The 22,336-nt window shown below is 42.5% G+C and overlaps 1 protein-coding gene across 16 annotated transcripts in view; it reads left to right on the plus strand.

The window, feature by feature from the left end:
* The window catches only part of LOC132906381 (protein muscleblind), a 408,430-nt gene that overhangs the window by 192,816 nt on the left and 193,278 nt on the right, over window positions 1–22,336 (plus strand). The gene's annotated exons all lie outside the window — the stretch shown is intronic.

The following is a 22,336-nucleotide window of genomic DNA, read 5'->3' on the forward strand; positions in this document are numbered from 1 at the left end:
GCATCACGGAATGACGGGCATCGCGGTGAAGCAGTTTGGTCGGTCACAAATCACACCGGTTGCCTCTTGTTACGATGCATGTGCTCACGTACATTGTCGGGTGAACCTGGTGCCTGTCCCTGACTATCGTTTCGGGAAAAATTCATGATAACGCCGCCCTCGCACGAATGTTCCCGATGAGAACAATACCTTTATTTGGTCAGCTGTCGTGATCGTAATGTCAGTGTGTCATCGTCAGTGTATTATATGATTTATATTTGCAAAATAATACAGTGGAATGCTATGAACTTCTAGATATAGATCCTGCATTAATCGAAGGCTAATTATTTCGAGTCATAGTGCTGTCTATTACTAATTACTTGCGTTTTCTTTTTCGTTGGTTGCTTACGTCAAATTTGTCGCTATTCGAGTTTCGTACTATTTTCAACTACCTCGTAGAATACCTAAAATCCCAAATCTTTCTATAGATGATTCAGATTAATTCTAAATTAAAGTCCATTTATCGAAGCTCCGCAATATCGAGAACTACGTTCGCAATTCGCTCTTAGCTACGTCACTCGTGTTTTTCTTACGTCGTCCATTTAACAAGATTCCCCTTTTGTCTTTGATCCAGCTGGCGTTTCACCAGTGGCCAGGTAACTTGATTGCCAGCGCACAGTCGGGCATGTTTTCAAATTGGACAGGACTCGAGTTAACTTTCTATTCGGGGTGCACGCGACGCGCCAGGCTAACGTATGTATGGTTATCCCGCGTCAAGTCGAATTATATTTTCCTCGTTCCCGCGAGCGACGTTGCGCGATAAACTCGTTTCTTTCCTTTTGTTTGCCACCCTCGCCTTGCTTTCGTATATACCGTGGCCTTCGTGATTTCTCGAGCGAACACGAACGAGCGTGCTGGGACTGCCGAGTCACCTACCGATACACGAAGATCGTTTTTCGCTCTATGCCGCGCCCTGACTTTCGACGCTCTTCCCTACCGCTCACTTCTTACTTCTTCTTCCATTGCCTTTCGCTGGATACAGTTCCGAATTAGTACCTCCGATAAATTATTCCCTTTTGCGTAGTTAAATTGGCATTGTCGTATTTTTGTGACTATGATCGCGTTTTCCTATGATTGCGATCCAATGACCTGTTTCAAAGTTACAGCATACCAAGGCAACGAATTTGTCTTGACATCAGCTTCAACGCGACGAGATAAAAATACATAGGCTCGCTAGGGAAAAAAGCTCCAAATAGCCTGAAACCTCTTAAGAAAATAATCTTCAAGTAGTATAATCTTAATACTTAAACTTACTTAGGTGTTTTATTTCTCGTGAGTTACTCTATATACATTTTCGCTAGAAATTTTAGGTTTACGATTAATCTCTTCGGATCCATAGCTTTTTCGTTGTCTAGTTACCTTGATCCTACATACGCGTTGTAGTTGAAGAGCAGGATCCGTCAGTGGCAGTAGTCAAACAATCGGTTCTCACCTTTCGATGAAAAGACGCGCAACGTTGGTTGCTCGATCTCAGCGTGAAACACGCGAATGCTCGTGCATATCCTTCTCCGTGTTCGGTTTCTTCGTCTCGTCCTCGAGTTGCTTGGCTGAGCCGTGGGAAGCGTAGGTGGTCTCGGCTGGGCAATGCCTGCCTCTCGATCTCCGACCGCGATAACGGGCCGTTGACTCTGCTCCACGTGCACGGGAGCAGAAAGGGCAGCGAGGTGCCGGTTGGGTGAGAATTCGGCGCCTAATTTGGGAAGGTTCGGTACCGAGGCTCTCTCTGGCCTTCGAGGTTCGAAGGGGCGGCCACCGATAGAATGAGATAACGCGATTCGTGACCGTTCAGCCGTCCCTTTTCCCACGACCTTCTTAAAAATCGCGCGGTCATTATTTTCGCAGGGGCCAGCCTACGCTGCGCGTACCTGCAGGCTTCTTTCTCTTTCCCTTTCCTTTCTTTTTTCCTTACTTTTATTTGGACTAGTCCTTTCGGAGGAATCGTTAACTTTTGCAAGACTTTAATGCGTCTTCTTGGATTTCTCGATGGACGCGAAATAATAAAAGAGAAATTTTTAACAGCGATAGGTTTGAACAAGCGGCTCGATTGCGTCGAGCATCGAAGATTAAATTGGTAGAGCAGCGACGAGAAACTTAAAAGCATCGGTCATTAGCGTTCGAGGATTTACGAACAAACGAGCTATTTATCGTAGTTGAATTTAGAATTTAACGCACATCGTCAGGCAAGGAGTCGAATTATATTATTAGTAGAAAACATTCTGCCGCGTCGTCCGAATCAGAAGCGGAATATTGGCTTAACGATCTCTAAAGATATTCGTCCTCAACACCCGGAAGAATCGTCTGCCGTTAGAGCAGTAATCGGTCCGTTTTAATCGTTCCAAGATAGAAAATATCGATTTCCTGGTCGTAATTTCGTAGCAAACAAACGCTTCGTTAACGGCTATTTACTCAGTTACTCGTTTGTTTTTCATTCTTACCAGGTACCGACCGGTCCCTCCCTTATTTAATTAGGCTCCGATTAGCTGCGCAGTTTTGTGCAAATACTTCTTTAGCAGCGCGCTGAAAACGCTCATTAAGGGACCGGCTATCGAGTTACCGTGCCTAGTAACGAGCAGCGATTGTTTACGATCTTAGAAAATTCCACCGCGTCCACGATGGCTGTGCTGTTAACGCGGTGGACGTTGGTCCTCCTTGGCAAACGCTGTCTAACGCGAAAGTCGGTGATAATTACGCGCCTTTTGCCAGTCTTTCTTCGTTTTCGTTTGGTTGTACGCCATAATATTGACAAATGACGGTCCAACGTTCAGCAACGACGAGGTCCTCCGTTCAGCATGAAATTCACAGAAAAATCGTGTTACCGAGAGCGAAAAGTAAACCTTTATTCGGAACTCTGCTTCGTTAACAGTGGATATTATTATCGCCATTTATCGATTCAATCAATTTTTATTTGATCTTAATCGATATAAATAACATTCTTATTTGATCGTAAATTTTATTTTATTTGAATTATTTATGATGCAATGTACGTTTCGTTGACTTAAATTGGTAATACTTTTTGATAACTTTTAAAAGAAACGTGATAATACGCTTGTTTAAAGTAATTAGGTGATTTGGAAGATACCGTAGTAAGTTATCTGATGCTTTGGAAGCCCTAACGTGCTAGATGTGCTACATGTGCTACATGTCGATAAAGAGCTACGGTATTAAGTGTGCATGTCGACTTTGATTTAACCTAGTCTAACGGCGTATTTCGTTCGTGCGTCTTTTAAAACTTTGGAATATCGCGTTGTTCTTAATGTTTTTGAATCAGCTATAGTAGATATAGGTTTTAGGTTTCCGTACCAACTATGCTCCTTGAACTCATCCTCTTTTTAAAAAGCAGCAAACATATTTCGTCGCTACAACGGAAGAACGTAACTTGCATTTAATCACGCGTGTCTGCGTACCCCCAAATGAAAAAATGAAAACGCCAGCGTACGGTTTATAAGCCAATTTTAGATATCGTCGCCGAGCCATTATGTTTCACGGAAGAAAGATGAACAAAACGCGTCTTTCCCTCTTACCGAGGGAGATTATTTAATGTAAAACGAATTTTTCTCGCGAATTAGCAGCCAGTGGAGTTGCTGAATTTACTATCCAGATTAAATGGCCACCAGCTGCGGTAGAGGTTTAATTCAAAATCTTGGCCAACGTCTGATTAAATTGCCAGTCATTCACTCCGGTTGATTATTTGCTCTTCTTAACTGAGATTAGTCGGACTCTTATTACCATCCCCCTCGTCGTGCCGTTCCGATTCGACATTTCCTCCATCTATTCCGCTTTCTTCGGCCTACAAATTACGAATTGCGTTGGTCGTTGTTACAGACCGAACACAGGCAAAGTTTTACGGCGATATCGCGTTTGCCGCTGCGAATTGGCCTGTTCCACCGACATTACGCCCGAATTTCGCGATAAACGCGAAACGAAGCTAATTACCGAACGTTCAGGTTTTTCATTCTCTCGTGTCTCAAGCCGACTTTGGTATTTTCCACGCGACGTGGTTGAAATTGCAGCGCGCAAGGAAAATAACTCGGATGGTTGTGTCGAACGTTCATAAAATCGTCGTTCCCGTTTCGTTGGTCACCGAGGCCGCACCAACGCGAGCTTCGCGTTTCCAATCTCCTATTTTCTCACGCGTTATCGACTCGAAATTGCCCACCACGGAAGTAAAGTTGATATTTGCCGGGAAAAATACGACGTAGCAGGCTCGACCGACTTCCTCGACGTACCACCTTCTTCGCAATTTACATGTAAAGTTCGAGTTCGACAAAACGCGAAATTTTAACAAATTAGGAATTTGAGATTGCGGTTGGGTAGTTCCTCGGGTTATAGCTTTTGCACGATCCCTCTTTACGCGACCATCCAAATCTGACTGTGATTCTGTTTAAACAGCAAACTGGAGGACTGAAATTGTTTCGTTTTAGAGAGAGCGATAAAAGAGGTGTTTAATTCTTTTCTTTTCAAGAGGTTTCAAGAGTGCTTTTGCATGGCAGGAGAGAGAGAGAGAGAGAGAGAGAGAGAGTTAGTTAATAAGTTAGTTAATAAACCACGATATTATAATATACCTACGGTAATTTATTCATTCATCTGATCCTTCCGATTTATTGAAAATTAGAAACTTGTGGAACTTGTTGAAGTGTTTGCGCATTGAATAGCAGTTATAATAGCGATAGTTGCTCGGAAACATGCGTTCGCGGTAATAGCCACTCAATTTTCTTGCAAACTTTTCCATACTCTTTGGTCGAGGAGAAAGTTCAAATTGCTTCAAACGTGATTCGAAATTAAAAGTTCCCGGAGGTGTTGAAAAATTTTGCAAGATTCAATAGGCTTAACGAACTTCAATGTCCCAGAAGTCTGGAAAGTTTCGAACGTTTTGGAAAGATCTTGAGCCTTAAAACATCAAGATTTTTAAAAGCTTCAGAGGTCAAGTGACTAATTGGTCTTACGCTACCGCGTTTAATCCTGTTTTAAAAATACGCAAGATGTTCGAAACGGCGCGTGTAACCTCTTCCAAATTTTTTCACTTTACTCCGAGACGTTATACTCAAAAGAGTATATCGTTGCGCGTTAAGTAATGCAGATATGAATTTCTCGATCTCACGAAGGTTCTGGCATAAGTAAGTGCTAAGTTTTCTTCGACTCGACCTTCTTACCGCAGAATTCATCATCCTGCTCATTCCGTGACCAAGATCCTTCTAGAAAACTCTTATCGCTATCGGAGCATCGTGAGCCCGAGTGACCTCGAGTGACCCCGAGTCATCGTCTCGGTGCACGCGTTCCTCCGCAGCGACCTCATCTCCCCTAGAGAGGAGTCGCCGCTAACACGTAGCTACGAGATCACGCATAATTAAATATGTCAATCTCCTATAAAACGAATCTTTCGTTTTTGACGAGTCATCGAGTTGATTTAAATTAAAGGAAGGCAACATTTTTCGAGGATTTTTACTTTCACTCGATGACCGAAGATCCCTGCCTCTTCACTGCCGACTTCGTCGTCGACGATACAACGGCCGATCTGCGTAAAATTTACTTGCAACCGAACCGCCAGCATTTTCGGCAACCACCCGCCGAAAAAGAGAGAAAGAAAGAGACGAAGAATAAACGCGAAGCGAGAACGAAACTTGGAAGCAGAAAGGGGAGACGAGGAAGCAGGGTGCGGTGGCTCGATCCCGGGGGTGTACGATGATCGATTGAAACGTTAACGAAATAAAGCGGCGCATCAGTCGCCGCGAAATCCATCGTGCCCTTTTCTGCCACGATCTCCCGCGTGTCCGCTCGGAGGTGATTAAAATTCGCGGAGGGGAAAGCCATGCCGTGGCGGCGGCCTCGCGTGGCCGGAGGAGGCAGTGATGGCTCTGGACGAGAAGTCGTCGGTGTCGCGTCGTCGCGTCCCTCCATGCTCCACGGGGCCACGGGACATTAATCATGCGAACTGACGCGGACTGACATCAAACGCGAATTTACAGCAGGCCGCCGCGGAGCCTGTTCGATTTCACGGGGACTGGGGTGAACGCGAAATTTGTCAACCGATTCTTCCTGCCTCCAAGCACGACAGCAGATTCGTTATTGCGTATTAAATCTGCGCGTGTAGCCTCGTGAATCCATTTCCGCGTGCCCTCTCGAATAAAGATCCTGACTCATCCGCATAAAAATCACTTTGACGCGGTGGTGACATGCACGAGGACCGATATTCAAACGGCCAACGTACCATCCCCCTTTCGTCGACCCTCCTGTTCCATCGACCTTCCATCCGCCAACCCATTCACGTTTCGGTTCGAACGATCGTAACGCGAAACGATCAGCGAGCGATCGATATTTTGCGATAAGTGGACGCGACGGTTTCTTTGGCAATCTGCTTGGCAATCTGCTCTGCCGATGTACATACATATATAGTGACTTTAACGAGGATGAAAGATAGTTGTCGACTTTTTTTTACAACATTACGTTTCGAACTCGAGGTCCAGTCGTTTCCACGTAGGAATTTTGTATTCAGCGAGATAAAACGTACGTACTTGCGAAGGTAAAAGTTTGGAATCGCTACATCTTCCATGGAACCTATGAATTTAAAAAATGTATCAACTTAGACTTTTGATATCTTACCGTTTCGAAGTTGATATTTCCATAGCACGCGAGAAGTCGATCTGTTCGTATCGATTCGGTCCAGTTTACGGGTCGTCGTCGACGGATAAACGCGAATTTCACAGTCATCTCCCCTTTAGTGGGGTTGGGCGAGGGTATGAAGAGTTCGTATATCGAGGATGATCAGCGTATCCGTGCCAATCGGTCTCTTTACCATTCTCACTACCCCTTCCCTATTTCTCTCTCTCTCTCTCTCTCTCTGCCTTTCTCTCTGTCCTTTTACACGGCAGATCTGACAATCGGTGAAATTAATGACGCGCTCTCAAAGCGACGGAATCGGAGTAAAAAACTGTCGAATTGGTCAACAAAAACGAGCTTTATCGAGAAATGTCAGGGTTGACGAAGAACGTATGAATCGATTCGCTTGGTCTTCGCGCGAACGATTTTATAAAAATATGGGGCGTTTACAAAGGACTTTGTATCGTCTGTATCTCTTTATTAACCGAAATCGCTGTTAATCGCTTATATTTGTCGATACGAATATACACTCGTTCGTAACTGTTCGAGTTTCAAGTTTCGTCGTAAAACGCGAGTCAGCTGGAAACTTTTGTTCCGAAACTCGAAGAAACGTTACGTTTAATAGACCATGCTTTAGATAATTCTTTCGCGAGTCTCGCGGTATGGTAATTTGTACAATGTCAAAGCTATTACAAAATGTCAAAGTAATTTCCTTTACGTAGAAATCCGGTAACTTACTACATACTTTTATTTATAATTGTTTATATCGTTCGTCTCTAATCCTCTTGTCAAAGAACTTTTATTCCCATTTTATACAAACATTTCCTCGCATTTCTACATCGATCTCCTCTAATACGAACGAGTTCAAATATCACCCAGTAAATAGAAACGAGCATAAATCACGCGTGTCACGGGACTGGCGAATCAAAGGGACAAAACGCGTCCCGGTTTGCGTTTCAAAGATCATTCGCTCTTCTTCATCGAGCCTCCTCCCCGTCGTTCGAATATTCTGTATCAGGTGTCACGCTTCGAAAATATCCCGTTTGGCCGGTTTGCCCGCGTTTGTCAGCGTTCCAAGATTCACGATGAAACGACTGCCTCGATTACGTTTCCACGATGTTTCCGCACGACAAATCTGTTACACCCGATATCCTATAATATCGTCCGATAATATCGATTAAGGAAGTTAATGCCAAATGGAAACACGAGGGAAGATCTTTTACCTGAAAGAATCCGGCGATGGGAGAAGCGTTCTTAAATTATGAGTTCGGAAAACTAATCGGGACGCTATAAGTCGTTAATCCTGGCCCGGAGGATGGAGATTATCGTTCGAAGGAGGAGAACTTTTCCTTGGCTAGACTTTTAGAAGACGGAAGGGAAATGGTAAATTGTAAATTTCAGATGTCCAAGGAGCTACCGAAGACTCCTAATGGGATCAAGTTCGATATTATGCCCTCCTTGATTCGGATTAATTCCAAAACAAAAATTCTGCTTCGCGATTCCGTATTCGCAAGTAGAGTTATCCAGTACGATAAGAATACACTTGGAAATAATTCGGTTTATGCGTCGTATGGACGTATGATACGTACGTGCTCCGAGAGGCGTTCGTATTCGTAAGAACTCGTCGATTGCGATCTGAAAGAGATTTAATAAAGGTTTCTGTATTACTTTGAACGAGGAAAAATTGAATTTGAAAGGTTCCTAACGTCGCAAATTCTATTGTTGAGAATTTCCATTGTTAAACGGAGAGACGATGAATGAAAATCATTATGTCTGATAGATTTGAGCCATTTGGATGGGATGTTTTATGGTTAATAACGTTTAAAATTAAATGTCACGGCTTTGCATAACGAGGGGCACGATAATTGTTCGTGTTGAATAATAATTATATTGTAATTAGAAATGAGAAAAGAATATTTGAAGGATATACCGTTACGTATCTACCGAAATGTGTTATACATATATCACGCACAGTTTGTTTCTCAAATTATTTCCAATAATTCACTATGGAACGTGAATTTCAAACCGCAATTTGCATTAATCACAAATAATCAAATTGGTTAATTTCATATTAAATTTGAATAACATGATAATAGCCGCAAATTCAAGTATTAATACGTTCCATCGTGTTACGAAATGCACGGTTCCTGTAAGTATATATACAGCAACGAACTTTAAAATGCCAAAGTTGTTAGTAAATTACCAAATTAAAAGTTGTTCCGTTCGGTCGCAATAAGCGAATATTTTAATAGGGTGAATCTAATTTTGATAAATTTGCAGAAATTATCACTCGAGAAAGCTCGGTCTCCGGACGCGTACGTTCGCGAAAGTTACTCGCCGCTGAAGGCGTTAAACCCGCCAAAATGTCAAAAGTCCAAAATGATAAACCTCGTCGAAACACGTCACCTCGTTCGAAACCCGAATCATCGAACGAGGAATTTGTCCAATTAATCTCCCATGACGCGGACGATTATAAATCGTTAATCCGATTTACGTAATTATACGGCATTTTCCGTGGACGATGGTATCCGTATCAGAGGAGGACAAGTTAGGGGCGGGTTGCGGGGATGATGCGAGCGACTCGCGAATCGCGGCGCGAGCAAGTCAAATGGTCTGTCACGAGGAGCGAGACGAGCGTAGTGACTCTGGGAAATGCGGAAAAGAGACAGAACGAAGGAGAGGTTGTGGAAAGCCGTTAGCGGAGGCAGCTCGAGAAGCGAGAGGGCAGCGTTATCGAGAGTACCCGGTATTGGCAGACCGTTTCCCAGCAAATAATTGGAAATGCAAACGGAACGAGCCTCCCTGTGATAGTTCGATAATTGAGTCTCTTATCAGTGTTTGAACGCCCTCTCTCTCTCTCTCTCTCTCTCTTTCTCTTGCACTTGTCTTTCCCTCATTTTCCTCGTTCGAGTCTCTCCGCGCATATGAATCTCCGTTGTCCCTATTTTCCTGTCGGTTGCGCTCCTTTTTCTTGGTTTTACGTTCGCTGGATTCCGGGGGTAGCGGATGGTGGAGAAGCGACCGCGTTATGAGATACCACGATGCAGCTGCACACGTGTTGCTCGAGCAGCTGCGAGCACGGCGAGCGTCTGCAAACATTGATTGTACGTATCTTGCGTACGAATCGCGATTCCGAGAGTCGTTGAGGGCTTTATGCGAGTCTGTGGTCGATGCGTGGTAGAATATATTGCGTCCGCTTATTATCTGCGATCGGTTGTTTATGACTGGTGTCACGAGTGCTAAATAATCACTTTATATAGATTTATATTATCGGACGAAGGAACGTTTTACTTGTTACTGGATCAAATACGAATAAAGCTTATATAATTACAGCGGTAATAAACAGCAGCCTCGAAAACGATGCAGAGGCGTTTGTCGGGAACTCGTTAACCGAGGGTACTTCGCGTTACCTGAGTCCGATGGCAGCGGTTCGACGCCAAAGGGAGGAGTTCCAGTTTTGCGGTGTCGCGTAGCTCCGCGGTATTCGCGTGAACCGCGTGACCAGCCGTGTCGCGTTTCCCGTGTTTGTTCCGTCGGCCGTGCAGAAACGTCTGCGTCTGCACGCGCATAAATACACGAATGGAGCGGAAAACGACGGTATATCAGCGCAGCGAGCGCGCGCGCGCGCTACCCTATCTAGCGTAACGTTACTTGTACCGGGACGTTACACCGGAATACTCGTGCGTATACAGTCCGGCGGTGTGTGCGTGGTTGTGGGTGTACGTAATGCCCGCCGCATGGTTCGTTGTGGCGCCATAAACACCAGTGTGACGCCAATTACGCAAAGGGTCGACCGCGATGTTTTGTCGCGCGAGAACCGAAATTATGCGCTGCTCTTCTCTTTCCCTCCGCGACCATTTCGCTCCTGCGCGCCAGAGGACCGCCCTTCCGCTACCAATTCCTGCGAAATTTCGGATAATTTCAGCTACTGTTACCCGCTCATCGCGCCAATCCTCACGGATTATTAACGCGCCCTTGTTCCGCCTCCGCCACTTCCGTTGCGAGAGGAAAAAGGTACTCGCTTGTGCAATCGTTGCTCGTCCATCGAACCGATGTACGGGATCCTCTTAATCTCTTGGAGTAAGCCTCGATCTGCTTTAACCCGTTAACCAAGTTGTTTCTTAACCAAGAACTTGCATAATTATAGAGTCAATGGTTAAGGACGAATCGGTTTCAGTCAGGTTGATTTTAGTCCAAATGTAATTAGTATCTTCGATTAATTGATCAAACTTCGATAATTTTCCGTTACCCATATATTCAGAACGAACGTTATACAAACATTTCATTTCGAGTATCGTACGATAATTCACGATGAAACGTAAGATCGGTCGATCGTGCAATCGACGAGCCATGGACGAAACGTATTCGCTTTATTAGGGACCAATGTCAGGCACGGTCAGTTAATTGCGAAACGCGGCTAAAGAACGAGTGGCGGCGCTTTTTCGCCCATTGGGAAGGGGAAGGGGACGCGAACGAGCAAGCGAACAAGCTTAATCAAATTCAAGATTAAACTTCAGAGTTTCGTAAGTCGCCCCGCGCCAATATTTGTTGGGGAGCAGTTTTAATTTCCATAAGTACCGTAATCTCGGAGTTTCCCTCTCCATGGCATCGGGCCAGTATCCTCCGAGTCCCTTTTCCGGCCCTTCGGTGTACGTAGTCGCGTGTACTTATTAATATCGTTAATAACACGCGTACACGCGTTGTGTTTCGCGCAGAATATTAAAATTTCCGCCGTGATTGGATGATTTGCGCTCTAACGAGCCACCGGGACGCTTCTTATCTTTCGCAGAAGGAAAAGCAAGCTTTCTTTACGCGCCTCGACTTGATTAAGTTTTCCTCGAGCACCTTATATCCCGATTTCCGAATAAAGCGTCTCTTCGTACACGTGACATTTGACTTGAAACGCGCCGTATTTAGAGACGGCACCGAGCGTATATTGCAAATAAATTCGAATCTAACCGCATTCGTACCTCGAGGAAAAACATAATAATTTTAGGTAAATGTGAATCTAGACACGAAACAGGTTTGAATATTTAACAATTAATTCGAAGAATATAAATAATATCTTCTAGCGTAAAGGTAGATTAGATTCAAACCTTTAACCGTGTAGAACCAGAATTCTTTTTCATGTCCTCGAAAGATTTCCTAGCCAATCTCGATTCTCTCTGTCCAACGAAATAACCTCTCGTCGTTTCGTTCTTCGACACATTCCTCAAATTCGAAATCCAGTTATTCGAGCATGGCAAGAAACGGCCGCTTCCAACGTGTCCCGAAAAAATATAAAAGTACGAGCAAACCGTACGAGAATATAAATTCCATACATCTCGCTGGGGCGGAGTAACAGCAGTTTCGCCCGTGCGAGAATTCATTTTTACGAAGATCTTTAATCGGTCTCCAGCTGTGGCTTATAGCGCGCGGAATTTAATCAGCTGCGCCCGTTACGACCGATTCGCGAATGCACCGTAAAGCGTAACAGTCTGTAACCGATCCTTCCCTGTCGTTCTCCCTCGAGAAACCCCATATTTCGTCCTTTCTTCCATTTCTTGGAAACATAACCATTGAACTTCGTGTAGAATCTCTATAAAGGATAGACAATATCGAACGAACCATTAAAATGCAGCTATAACTGCTTCAACTAGAAATTTAACGAATCAATGATACCGAAATAGTTACGGTTTATGTAAAAGTTTCAACGGAACCTGATTACATGTTGTACGAGTAGCGAAAGAAACATAAGGGCAGATGGACCGTATCTATTATATTATGTCCGAACAGGGTTAAAATCAACGCGATTGACATTTTCTATGAAATCTTTTACATTCGATATAGGTATATACATACGGGCTAGAAAGAAAGTTAATTCGAATGAACACGTACAGATATGAAACGTACGCAAATGTAGAAATCGCTATAGATAAATAAAATTCATCGTTTGAAATGTTTTCAATACGATTTAGAAAACTCCGTTCCACTGTCTGTTCCGCATAAACCGCAATATTATCAGGACAACAATTTCGAGTTATTCGCGAACAATTCGTTCCTTCGCACTTCCCACTCTCCGCGACTCTATAATACGCTCCATACCGTATTCGAAGAATTTCACAATATGCTAATGGAAAAAGAGGCGGTCGCCGTAACACGGCAGAGGATAATGATAATTAAACAGTCTCCTGGACGTTATAATACGCGCAATTTGCTTGAGAAACGTGCGTGCGAAATTACACGGCATCGTGCTAGCCGTGCCAGATACAAGGGAGTGAATTAACGAAATTTCATTTGGCCAAATTCAAGCGATACAAGGGAGAACGTTTGGTTGTCCTCGTCGTCGTTCGACTCGATGAAGCTCTACGGGTGCCACCAGCCGACTTCTATTTGCCGTTCAAGCCAGTTATTACGGCGTTATTTCACCAGCGCCCGCGAACACGGTATTAAATTCTCATATTGTCGTGCTCTACGAGCCGTTGGAACTGTGGTTACCGGCATCGAGCGCACTCACTGTCGTGTGGCTACTGTAATTTTTATCGATGCACTGACGGGTACGGTTTAACGCGCGGAAAATGGATATGCCGAAGCGCGAAGAATGTCTGATCTACATGCTTCGTGAAAAAAGCGTCGGTTTTCACCGATTCTTTGATTTTACGCAGATTTAGGCGAGAAAGATGGTTTCAGGTAGATTTAGATCAGGTTTTGAAAATGTATTTTTCAAGGTACCGTACGGCAGTGGAACCGAAAACAGAAAGCAAAATTAGCTAATCTAAGATTGAACGCAGTTTTGGGGCTTTTACGAATTTTCGAAATAAACCAAGATAATCCAGACGGATGGAGGACGGTACCAAGAATAACAAAGACACGACGCAATTTCCAGCGCGAGTTACAAATTAACTGGATAGGTAAAAACGAACTCTAGACATCGTACGAACACTGGTTCTTACGCATTCGGGAAGTAGTGGTTTAACTTCGTGAATGGATATTACTTGAAACATGGTTTTTATTTTTGCGCCGGTGTTCCGTGTTACGTTATGAAAACTAAGTTCAAAACGGAACCTCCCGTTTCCTCGTACTTTCTACGATTTTCTATGCTATGTGAAAGAACTTGCAAATACCTAAGTCGTTGTAGAATTTTTAACCATTCTATATTATCGTTATATCATCCCAATTCGTCATCGACCGAATTATTATCCAAACTTTTAGAATCGTCGTTATCGTTCTATAGCTCTAGAAATATTTCTTTCCGAATCTTTAGAAATATTTACGTGACATCGAAAGTCTGTCGAATCGGAAATTCGCGCATTCGATATTCCACTAGAGCAGCTTCGATACGTGATCGTGATTAATAAAAATATTTGTCGGAACCGTCACGAACGCAATATCTCGCGGGCTGATTCATCGTCTCGTAAAGATTACGCTAAACAAGCAGGGACATTGGTGCCGGGCAACACGCGATCTTCTTGTAACACCTTGATATTCTTAAACTCTGAAAGTTTGCTGAAAGTTGAGGAGGAAGGTAGCGCAACTTGGAACATGTTCTCGCGAGGCTTGTTTGGCCGAGCCGTTCCGTGATCAGGTTTATATTGTACACTTGAAATCGATGTAGACGCTCGCGAGGAAAGAGGAACGGGGAGGGTCCGTTGGAATTAATTGCATCGCAACGAGGAACATCGCGAACGAATGCGCGGCATGCACGGCACCGCTCATGAACGGTTTGTCCAATTACCGTTTGCTGTCTCTCGTCAACTACGCCCAGTCGATTATTTAGCGTTTGACAAACTGTCAACGTTTTGTTTATACGTGCCTAAGTATGCCGTACATCGACGAATGGGAATTCGTCGACTAAGTTGAGACGAAAGCGGAGAATTGAAGTTTCGACGTGTCGAAAGCTAATTGTGCGCAGAGATCGTATGGCCAAGGAACGTCGAAAAGATAGAAACGGACCAGCCAAACGTGCAAATTGTGGTGGGAACCGAAGACGAAATATCAATTTTACAACGATACAAAGCACAAAGCGGAATGTTTGAACGAATCTATCAATGCCCCGAAGCAAGGATTCGCGTAAAATTTCCAAGGGAATGGAAATCAGAGCAGGAGAATGGAACGGAATACGTTAACCTAGAACTTATTATTCGTCTTTCGTTGCGCAAACTGTTAATTTCCAATTCTACGCTGAAACGTTACATCGATTACAACTTCATTACTTCCTGAACGGTTGAAACGAGCAGCGAGGAGCATACAAATTCGTGCACGCACCAAACGTTTGTTTCCAGGCAATCAATTTACCTCGCTCAATTATCGATCGCTGTATGTTCTACGAGACTTCCGTCGGTTTGACGAAATTCACCGCTAAAGAATTCTATCTTTTTATTAATAAAAAGCACGCAATGACGCGTCGTTCGTAAAATATACGTTTTAATAGTTTCACTTTGAAAAAATTAATTTCAGCTCCAAGAGCGAAGGACCAGTGAAATAAGCAAATTGACAAGGCCGTGTCCGTCGTAGATTTTACAAGGTGTACGTTTTGACATTCGTCGTTGTCTCGCGTGACAGTTTTCTAAAGCGAAGGCGCACGAAAATTTCACGTAAATACAAAAGAAAAATCGTTCCTTTGGCGTAACGATGACGCGACGCGATGCGGTCGCAACCGTAAACGAAGAATCTCGAGGTTCCGCTCTCACAATTAGCGCCGGTGTTGATTATGCGGTTTGAACCCTTCCGTGCTTTATTCAACCTGAAGCTACTTGCCTCCCCCTCCCCGTTCGCTGCACTCACCCTCTCCAACCGTTTTTCGTCTCTGTCTTCCATCACGGGCGTTTGCTCGTTCCGTCTTCGTCGGTGTGTTTATCGTGTGTACCTAGCAAGCTCACGTAGGTAATCGCGTACGTTTACATGCGTGCTGCGGATCACAGGTCCTGATTCGTGTGCGAGCTGCCTCGTGATTACAGCGTTAAACCGAGCGATTCATTTGCTACGTGTGCACATCAGGCGACCGGCATTTTCTGCTCCATACTCGACTGCATCGGCCACCATCGACGCGACACTGTTTTGTCTCGATTCACGCCACGCGAGATCGACTTGTCCAAGCTTTTTGCTTTTCTGCCTTTTCATCGATAATTTGTTACCGTTCGTTCGCGATCGACAACTCGAGTAATAATCTTTCGATACGGTTGCGTAATTCCGGTTAACGCTTTGATTTTTCATAATATCGTTTTGTTTTGTTCTCTCAAAGTTCAAAGAACATATATTTATTTGTACGAATAAATGTAACAACAATTAATGCTATTTTACGCGATTGTATAACCATGTAGCACACCTCTATTCGAAAATTTCGTAAATATAAATATTCGTAAATATGTCTGGCTGACGCGTATCGACCTTATTCTACTTGCTCTCGAGCCGTATGAAATCTACTCGGTACCTGCAATATTTTGTAAGAAATATTCAGGTATTATCTTCGGAACGATAGGAAGGAAGAGATTACAAAAGATTTTGTAGGTGAAAATAAAATTATTTATTAAGGATATTACGATTAACGTTGAAGCGGAGTGGAACAAGTATCTATTTAGATTCTACTTCTTTCAAACGTGGAATGCAACAATCGGGTTTCTCGTCGCGGAGATACTGGAAGTTTGCGTAATTAGCAGCTTTGCTCTAGAAGTTATCTTTCCAAATTGTTATTCATCGCTTCGTTCACTTTCTGTTTCGACCAAGTTTAAATGCACGCAAGTTTAACTTGCTCGCTTGGCAAGCATGAACTAAGATTACCCTTACTCCATTGAACGCTATAATATCTAATGTAGTCACTTCGCGTCAATAAGCGTCAGTTAGTATGGCGTCAGAAATTCGTCAAGTTGATCCTTGAACTTTGGTGTATTTCGCGTTATCGCGAGAAGCTGTTGCCAGATGCGGTCTATTCTTGCAACGAGTTTAGCAAAGGAAATATTACTTCCAGCGACTACACTATGCTTTCCTCGTCTATTAATATGTTATAATTATAAGTGAATATTTCTCGTGAAGAAATCTTCGTGGAACGGACGAGTGTATAAATTTTGAGAGAGAATGTTTCGTGGTTATCACGATACAGCCAATTTCAAGTTACAAAGAGAAGAACTTTAAAGTACTACAGCGCGACTTAACGACGATTTTCACAAAAATTATAAAACACGCTTTCGAAAAAATGGAATTAGATCAAGGAATAATATTTCTGAGTTTTATTAAATAAATAAATAAAACGAAATCTTGTTTGTTAATTGCATCGGAAGGAACAGTCGCCCTTGCAGAATGATAAAAATGAAACGCGTGAAGCCTGCAACAACAAAGTGAAAGACGGAATATATTATATTCACGTGAATCAGATGCAAAAGCATGAATTAATTAATTCGTTTGGAACAGCAGACACGACGTTCAACATTTCCACGAGGATATCGAAGAGATATCTGACTAAAAATTAATTCCATATTCGAAAGTGGAATTCTCTCTACACATTTGGTGTATTTAGCGTTTCTAGTTGCTCGAGCGCGAGGAAATCAAACGCGTTTGCTTTCCATTCGAACTATATGAACATGTTTGTGATTGTTAATCGGCGTCGTTTTGCGTTAATCATGGCTGCAATTACATCGACTGATTATTGCCAGTGATATTGCTTTGATTAATTAGCGGGGCAGCATTGATTCGTGATGGATCGCGACAGAATGTTACGGTAAACATATTTACATCGGCACATCGATATTTACCTCGAAATTGATCCCCCGTTACCTTGTGAAACATCACTGGATTTCTCTTCCCGTAAACGTCTGTGATATACTCGATGATAGATCGATATCGCGTTTTTCACTTTACATCTCGCCGATCTCCCTCCAGCTTTTCCACGACGCAACCTAGAACTTTATCCTACGAGTGTCGAAATTGGAAAATATTTTGTTTCGAATTGAAAGTTAGCAATAGGATTTATTAACAGAGAAGCAGCGTAAAGAGCGATAGATAGAGCTGTGTAAATCAAATACTTTTTCTACAAATACACGACAAACGGAAAAATATCTAAAAAGTTGGAAACGAAATACAAAACATCGAATGATCGTTGAATTTCGATTTCAAACATAATATTGCGTATTCGGATGCAGGTGAAAACATAGTTTCGGTTAAAATCACTCGGGCAGCCATTGTTCGCTTCGATCAAATTATTCCCAACAAATCCTTCGGGACACGTCATTCTGGAAAGACATTAGGAGAAACACGGAGGCGCATATCAGCAATGCGACAAGACGCACAGGCCGTAATTTCAATTAAACACATTCCAGGGGATACCGTGAGCTGTGAGCCGAATTCTCGGCCGCGGAATATCGACATCGCGGTCCTCAGTGGTCTCACTTACTCCGATGAATCCACCGCGATCGATTGACTCGAGTATGTTAATCAGAGTCTAACATCTGGATCGTTCGACCTAATCCATCCGATCGAATTACGCAGCATGTCATCGTTAAAGGACGATCGCTAGTTTCTCCCTACTAGACAATGACTCTTGATATCATGAAAATTATGCGCGTTATCGCGCACGTTCTTCGTACGTTGCTTTCGTCCCAATAGGATGAACCCTCGTTTGTCATTAATTAATCGCGAGAACACGATGCAACGCAATTTTTAGAAATATATTTCGTATCCGTATCGCAACAATGTTCAAAGATTTTGGGGATGTTTCCAAAGTTTCTGACGGGAAACGTGTTAAAAAGGAATACCGTGCGATAGTTGTGGATCGTTTCTTTCGTAACGTACATAGGATGCAATCGGTTTAACGATGCACGAGCAACGAAATCGACGATTACGATTGTAGTGGTAATTTCACGGTTCGGTTCACCGGTCAGAGAACATGGCGATCGTTTTCGCGGCTTGTGATCGATTACGTACGTAGGTGAAACTTCCGATCGGCTAAGGGACGCGTACGATGGATGGCTGATGTATCATATTGGTAACGAAAAGAACAAATATACACCGACGACGAAGCAAAATAATCGATTTCTACTTTATGTATAATCTACGGATTTCTTTCTTAATTTTGTGCCTGAATATGTATTCTGCGATGCTTTAACGATAGATCTTGTACAAGGAAATACTTCAAACGTTAACGTTTAGACATTTGACTTTTAGTTGCTTATGAACTAAAAATGTTGAATAAGTTATTGTTACTAACTGTAATGTACATTTGTTCAGCGAAAGGCTAATAACTTGGTGTTTGAAGAAGACCGAGGATAATCAAACGTTTGCTGACTTCTCGGAACGTAACTTCGAACTGCATAGTTCGCATAGACCGTTGCAAATATTTCTGTTGGAATAATATGGATGTGCACCGAGATACAATGCGATGCATAATTATTCGAACGATGTTATAAAACGTAGACCAACTGTGTATTTTACTGGAATAATTTGTTTGCCATTAAGCGTCTCTTCGTCTGTATCGCGGTGTTGCTCAGGTTTAGGTGCGATATTCGTACGAATAAACGACCATTTTGCGTTCGTCATTCTACATAGTCTTAGCTTTCTAATTAGTACGGTAACTCTTCGATCGAAATAATCAGCGCAGACGTACAAAACTCGAAAGTTGCAACAATCGCGAGACCTAACAGCAAGATCTTTTCTCTTTTTTTTTTCCATGATGTTTATTGACCCAGAGAAATGATCGTTACATATGTATGGTATTCATAATAAACGATGAATTTCGGTTGTGAGGTAGATTAGGCAAAAGTACCGATACGTGTCGGTACGACATAGTCGTACAATGTTATGCGTGTCGGAATTACATTTTTCTTTTTTTCTTTGTCATAACAATTTATAGTTTGGATTTAAGTCGCTGTAGAGCGGTACTCATATATGATATTATTCCTAACAGCAAGATTACACGCGTTGTAATGACAACCTGCTACTTTGTAATCCTGTGTACTCTAAATACGGCGAGACGGTAAGTTGATCGAGAGACATTGGGCGAAACTAAAGAGCGCGAGGTTACGGTTATTAAAAATGTAATCTGACCGAGGAAGGGAAAGGAAGGGGGAACGCCTTATGCCTGGCGCGACCTGGTCCTCCATTGTAAGCCTCGTGCTAGGTTTCTCACTTAAAGATAGCCGACCAAGGCTGTATATAGCGTGTAATATGGTACGAAGAAGATAAGGACGACATGTATGTCGACGAGTCACCCAAGATAAGCCGAAGAACCGAGACGGTTACCGTGGGGAAACTTCCTCATTTCTCAACCCCTTCCGCACTTATCGTCCGGGTTATGCGCCATTTCCATACGCCTAATGGTGCACCGCGAATAGCGAAACAGCATTTCGTTTTAATGGGGAGCAGTGTACATAGCCCTCTTACAACAGGGTTTTGGCAAGTTCCTGTCGTCGTCGCCGTCGTCGTCGTCGTCGTCGTTGTCGTCGTCGTTGTCGTGGCTCCGAACTTCCTCTTCGTTAAGTACTTTGGCAACACGTCTTTCAGCGTTTTTACCCTCGATGAACTGGAATTTTCTAGCGTTCGCCTTTAACACTTGTCTAACCCGCGTTCTGGGAGCAGAGGAGACGTCTTCTCGTTGATTACTTGACGGGATTCCTTTTCCAGGGAAACTTTCTAACGCGAGTTTTTATATTCTTCGGTGAAGAAATTGATTGGACTAACTTGGTGCGATTAGTCGAGTATCGGAGAAGAAAACTGTGCTGCTATGCTATCATAGTTTATTCTTAACTTGTGCGATCTTTATTTGTTTGAACTAGAAAATGAAATATATTTAATAGTTGTAATGTAATTCATAAATAATTGGATTCACCAGGCTAGACATCGAACAAGGTATATTATACGTAAGTATTGTCTCGTTTCATTCGGAGAATTCGTCAAGGAGTTCTGCGGAACAAGCTCTTCTCACGCGCGAGAAGGCGAAACTTTAACCCGCGATATTTGCAAAATTGTTTCTGACATTCTGAAGTCGGTCTCTCCCGACATGACTGTGTCTTATCTCGTATATTATACAATTAGATTCGTTGACAACGCAACGAGAAAACATTTTTCCTGTGAATCAGAAAGATAGACGATATGTTTTTCAATTAAGAATACGGTGCAGCGTGTTCGGTTAGCTGCAGAACACAGATACGGAGTCTGGAGAACTATTTCTCGTGGGAAATACGCGTATCGGAATAAGTATTTGGCCGTGAAGACTCCAAGGGACGAGAAGCTATCTTTGAAAAATTCAACAACGAAAAAAATCACTGGATATCGATGGCAACTTGATTTCGCGTTGAAATCGGCAAGTATTTTGTCTTCGATTATATCTTAACGAAAAAGATTAGTAAGCGTATTACATATTTATTAAATGCTCATCTTCTACTAAAATTTTTATACGATTTCCTTAACATTCTCTCGATATTTTCTCAAGAATTTGTTTAGAAACTTTCCGAAACTTCTTAGAATCTGCTTTATAATTTGTTTAAAATTTCCTTAAAACTTACTTAAGGATGTCTTTAGAATTTTGTTAGAAATCTACTTGGAATTTTGTTTAAAGACCTTTAGATATTCCACGGTGTATTTTCTGCGAGCATTCTTAAAACTTTTCTTTTTCTCGAGACATAATTTCCTTGATCTTTTTTTTTAATTCTTTGGATTCGGCAATTTATTTTTAACGCGAATAGAGGAAACGTTCGTACTTTCGAAAAAGTACCTACACGCCGAGGTCAGTAATTTTCCTGTTCGTTAACGAGTTAGGAATATTTGCATTCCGCATAACTTGTTCCCGTTCGTATCGTTCATTTGCGCGTTTTATCGCGCGCGTTATTTTTTTGTGTTCGCGTCTCGTCGCGTATACATATTCATACGATACGTATGTGTCACCTTATCTTTACACGTTCCTTGGGAACGAACTGATAGGGTCGCTGGCCTGGAATTACATGAATGATTTTAGGAGAGGATGCGCCTCGTTTCGACGACGATAGCATTAGATTTTCCACTTTAATCGCAAATGGAGATTCTTGATGCTTTGAATTTGAAGGCGCGTTGACGCGTATCAGATACTGAAAATTAGATGAGAGTATAATTAAAATTACGGTTAAAGCAATCTGTCTTCTCCGACTAATGGAATCATTTGAAATGCAAATTCAAATTCTATGAAATTACTAAGTAAAAAGAGTTTCGCACGTTAAATTTTATAGAAACAGAGATAAGGATTAAAGTTCCGTCGAGATTTCATTATGTTTTTAATCTTAATGCAAATATATTTCGTTTTTATTCGTACGACAGCTTCCTAAATGCAATTTTTCGATTTGCAAAGATCGAAATAGTTCGTATCGAAGATTAAACGTCCATTGTGGGTGATTACTTTGGTCATGTAACTTTTGCTTCGAATCGTGTGAATCAGTTTTGTCGTAAACAAGAGGGTTCGCTCACGCGGAATAAGTGGTAGACATGGTAGAGGAGAGCTTTAGAAAATTGCGAAACTTGCAAAAACTTCAAAGATATACAGTAACTTTGACATTGATTTTTAAGACCGAACGACGTATCCTCGACGACGCATAAGTTATAACTTTAGTAATTTTCTAAAGATAGTATAAATTATAGAAAATATTCACATAAATACAAAAAATTTCTAGCGAGATCTCTCCTGGTTCGATCCCAGTCTCATCTACATCTCAAACTCGTATCCAACCGTAATTCGTGGGCCACACAGCCGCTATACCGACCAAAATCACCG

This window comes from Bombus pascuorum, chromosome 4, assembly GCF_905332965.1.
Source record: "Bombus pascuorum chromosome 4, iyBomPasc1.1, whole genome shotgun sequence".
Lineage (NCBI taxonomy): Eukaryota > Metazoa > Arthropoda > Insecta > Hymenoptera > Apidae > Bombus > Bombus pascuorum.